The sequence below is a fragment of the Gopherus flavomarginatus genome, chromosome 4 (genome assembly GCF_025201925.1).
Source record: "Gopherus flavomarginatus isolate rGopFla2 chromosome 4, rGopFla2.mat.asm, whole genome shotgun sequence".
NCBI classification, from domain to species: domain Eukaryota; kingdom Metazoa; phylum Chordata; order Testudines; family Testudinidae; genus Gopherus; species Gopherus flavomarginatus.
The window spans coordinates 120523087-120527808 of record NC_066620.1 but is presented as its reverse complement, the minus strand read 5'-3'; the positions used below and the strand labels follow the sequence as shown (position 1 = coordinate 120527808).

The 4722-nt window shown below is 47.0% G+C and overlaps 1 non-coding gene across 1 annotated transcript; it reads right to left on the bottom strand.

The window, feature by feature from the left end:
* Nucleotides 1-287: 287 nt before the first annotated feature.
* On the bottom strand, nt 288-359 carry TRNAE-CUC (transfer RNA glutamic acid (anticodon CUC)). Its single transcript has one exon. It is a non-coding gene; the product is annotated as a tRNA-Glu (tRNA).
* Between the last annotated feature and the right edge of the window lie 4363 nt (nt 360-4722).

Here is a 4722-nt window from a genome sequence, read left to right as displayed (position 1 = left end):
CTGGGGCGCAGCGGGCTGACCCAGGCCTGGCGAGGAGAGTACCAGGCCCCTGCGAGTGCCCACAGGCCATATTGCACACGCTGGTGTAACAGGCCAAGCCATGCTGGTGCACTCCGAGGGTCTGTAGTTTGCGGGTGATAACCACCTTCCAGGCTCGATGCCCACCACGCCTGCATTTGCCAGGGCCGTGTATGGCACGGGTGGGCGGCTGTGACGTTGCGCAAGATCCAGCTGTTCGCTGTTTTCAGCTCCAAACCAGCCGCAAGGCACGGGAAAAAAATCCTTGCTTCCCTGACCGGGAATCGAACCCGGGCCGCGGCGGTGAGAGCGCCGAATCCTAACCACTAGACCACCAGGGAGCTCACAAACACGTTCTCTCAGCATCTCTGTAAGTGCTATACGTAAGTCGTTCTACCCGCATTCTCACTACACCCGCCTCGGCCACTCTACGCCGAGCCTTGCTCGAATTCCTAACGCCGCCTATTCACGTAAAACCCGCCCGTCTGGACACGTAGACACGCCCATACGTAACTCGTATCACTCACACTTCGCAGCCCTACCCCTTTGCAGTCCCCCTCCCGGCCGGTACCACCTTGCGGGGATGGAAGGGGGTGTGTGACGGACCGAGCCAGGGAGAGTCCATTCCCTCCCGCAGAGGCCCGGTGGGATGCAGGGGGCGGGCTGTGATAAACAGGCTGCGAGGAGCCGCCGAGCCTGGGGCGCGAGCGTGGCGAGTGTTCGGGGCTGGCGGCGCTGTGTGCTGCGCACGTGTGGCGGGGGCAGTAGAGAGGCGCGTGGGTGGGTGACCTGCATCGCTCCTGGGGCGCAGCCCAGGTCACTCCGCTGCTCTAGGGTTTGGGTTGAGACCTGAATAGGGCGCGTGCCAATTTGAGAGAGCTGCTGTCCCTCGCGGTCGTTTAACTCGTGGGTCCGTCGCGGGTAAATGCCTGAGACGACTAGAAGTGAGAGGGATCTGAGGGGTTGGGAAATAATCTTTTCCTCCCTCATTGTGCTTATTCTCCGCCTGTGATGTGTAATTGTCAGTTCTTAAGTTTATTGCTTCCTCTGCATAGTCCGGAAGCTGGGCAGGTCTTGAGAGAGAGAAGGGGGAAACCGTGTTGACAAATAAGAAAAAATGGTTATAAATCCACAAATAAATCAAAATCAAGGGGTTCTTGGGAAGCTGCAGGTGGAGTACATAAAAAAAACAAACTGGATTTCTGATTGTCTTTTTTTTTTAAACTGCAGTGTTACTTAATGACAAGTGTAATGATAAACACCTGGCTGTATTTCTGTTTGGCCATGTATATTGTATGGGCTGAAGTTTCTCCATCACTCCAATAAGAAACTATTGTGCAGTATTGGTATATGCAGTTAAATGCTTGACCTCAGAGGTAGCTGAATTTCAGTGATGGGTAAAATGCCACACATATAGGGTCTGATCCACCAAGTCCTCTGCATGCAGAACTCCCATTGACGTTAACATCATTTTCACATAGCTTGCAGGATTGCAGCCAGAATTCATAAAATATCTTTAAGTTATTTTGAGATGGAAAATTCACTGTGGGGGCTTAAGGCTGAGTACGCCTACAAGTTTAAAGCCTGGCTCTGATCAGAGCTAGGCTTTGAGGATGTCATGGAGAAAAGTCAGATGTAAAAAATGAGTCGAGTTTGATTAAAGCAGCAGTTCTCAAACTGTGTCAGGACCCCATTTTAATAGGGTTGCCAGGGCCAGCATTATCCTTGCGGAGGCCTGAGGCTGAAGCTAAAGCCTGAGCCCCACCACCCTGATCAGTCAGAGGCTGACTGCTTCAGCCCTGGGTAGCGGGGTTCAGGTTACAGGTCCCAGTACAGGCTGAAGCTCTTGGGATTTAGATTTGTCCCTCCCTTCCCGCCCGGGATGGTGGGGCTCAGGCTTTGCCTCCTCCCCCCAGCTAGGCTTGGGCAGACTCAGGCTTTGGTCCCCCATCTTGGAGTTGTATAGTCTTTTTTTGTTCTTTTTTTTTTTTTTTTTTTTGGTGATCAGAAGGGGTTGTGGTGTAATGAAATTTGAAAACCCCTGGATTAAAGAATTCTTTTAATGTTCTTGTTGCTTCCCTACAGTTCGGGAAGAAGTAGTTAGCTGACATCCCTCTGGTTGCTCATGAAGACTGTAATATCTTTTCTGAGGGTTTGCTAATAAGAGATCTTTCATCTTAATGGTTTTCAAGCACACTATGGTATGTCAGGTATGATATTACCTGACAATAACTAAAAGTTAAATGGAGTTAAGAGTGACTTAAGATAAACCAGTGGTACAGGAATGTTGTAATTAACCCCAAATCAAACATTATAAATTAGAAAACTAACAGCTAAGGTTAAACTGAAAAGAAATCCAGAAAACTAAGGTGAAATGCACAGTAAGGGTGGTTTGGGTGCTGAAACTCTGCCTTGTCAAAGATGCTTCAAGCTCCCTGTATAGTTAACATTCACTGAAATATTGTGCATAGACTAATTAGAAAAAAAAGAATTAATGGTCAATCTTTCCTCCATTATTCTTCATAATCAAAAAATCATTTTTCAGCAGAAACCTCAACTCTGTCCTATAGTGACATAAGGCAGAAATCTCAATTTGGAGTAAAGCAAAGGTAAGCAAGTGTTCACTAAAGTTTGAAATATTTGTGATGAGGCAGAGTTAAGTTGCTTTTTTGTTCCTTAACTGTATTTCCATACCTGAACATGTTTTGATTTCTTTTCAAATTATCCTTAGCTGATGGTTTCCTGAATTTATAATGCTTGGTTTTAGGATGATTACAACAGCTGTTAATGTAGGTTAGTTTACCTTAAATTACAGCTATATACTCAGCTGTAACTCTTTTAAAAAAATTTTCTGGGAATTTTTATTAATGTCATATATGAACAATAAACAATAAATTGAAAGAATGCTATCATGTAATATTCCTAATAACTTGAAGATATGAAGCATCAACTTCAAATCATTTTTTAAAACTTTTATGGACAGATTCATTGGTATATTATGCTGCCCCAAAGTGAGGTATAGCAGTCAGAGCATGTGGACCAACTAAACTGAGTTAACAGTTGCTTTGTGTTGGGGGAGCAACATAAAGTAGCATGAGTTCACGCTGCATTTTGCCTCACCTTATGTTTATCTCCACATGTGCCTACTCATCCTATGTTTCCTTTCCACTTGCCTACCTCTTAAGTAGTTTTGGTGTGGTATGGGGTTTTTTTTGTTTGTTTTTAAAGATATTTAAGATGATGGTCACTGCCATTATTTTCCATAATTGAAAATTTGCCATAAAGAATTGCCCCCTTTCAAAATAGCCACAACCTGCTGTTTTTTTCCTCAGTGGGACTGAAGCCACAGCTGCCAGCAGGGGAACATGATTGTTCCCCTGGACTGCAAAGACGGGAAGACATTCAGTTCCATTGAGAACATTGTGAGAGAATGAGAACACTTTCTCAAAATGGCCACCAGCTGTGGCTTCAGTCCCATTGTTCTCGATGGGAAATGGCAGCCATTGTGAAAGAGGGCAGTTTGTGGAATTCTGAAGTAGACCATTTGTGTCCTTCACAGCTTCTGCTGAGGAAGAGACTTATATGAAGGATAACAGGAAAAAAGACCATTGATTTTAAGTTCAGGTGTAGCCTGTGCATAAGATTCTAGTGAGTTTTAACTATATGGGAAGCTTGAAGAGTCTGTTATGTTCTATTACTGAAATTAAGAGGGTGGGGAGCCTAATGGTAGGTGCTAAACTCCTTAAAGAACCCATTTTTTAAAGTAACTTGAATTCCTAAATTAACAGATATACTTAGAATATCAGGGTTAGAAGGGACCTCAGGAAATCATCTAGTCTAACCCCTTGCTCAAAGCAGGGCTAATCCCCAGACAGATTTTTACCCCAGTTCCCTAAATGGCCCCCTCAAGGATTCAATTTACAACCCTGGGGTTAGCAGGCCAATGCTCAAACCACTGAGCTATACACTGGAGAGAAAAACTGGCTGAGATAATATCTTTTATTGGACCAACTTGTGTTGGTGAAAGAAACAAGCTTTTGAGTTACACAGTGTTCTTCTTCAGGTCTGGAAAAGGTACTCGGATTTGTCACAGCTAAATACAAAATGGATCAAACTGTTCAGCATAAGTAGTTAACACACATTCTCAGGGCCAGTGCAACCATTTAGGTGACCTAGGCAGTCGCCTAGGGCACTAGGATTTGGCGGGGGCGGCATTTTCTTCAGCAGCGACCACAGTGGCCGGATCTTTGGCTGCCCCAGTCGCTGCCGGCATTTAGGCGGAGGGAGCTGGGGCAGGGGAGCGCGGGGAGGGCTGCCTGCAGCAAGTAAGTGGGAGGGGGCACGGCACTCAGGGAAACTCCCCGCCCCAGCTCACCCCTGCCCCGCCTCCTCCCTGAGCACGCCATCACCGCTTCACTTCTGCCTCCCAGGCTTGCGGCACCAATCAGCTTAGGCGCCGCAAGCCTGGGAGGCCGGAGAAGTGGAGTGGTGACAGTGTGCTCGGGGTGGAGGCGGAGCAGGGGGGGTGGCGGAGGGTGGGGAGCTGCCGCAGGGGAGGGGCTCCTCAGAGCAGGGGACGGGGGAGGGCGTAAGGTGGAAGTTTCGCCTAGGGTGCGAAACATCCTTACACCGGCCCTGCATATTCTAAGAGAGCGTTCAAAGTGAGAACCCCGTTAACAACTCTGCAGTCATAAGACAAAAAAA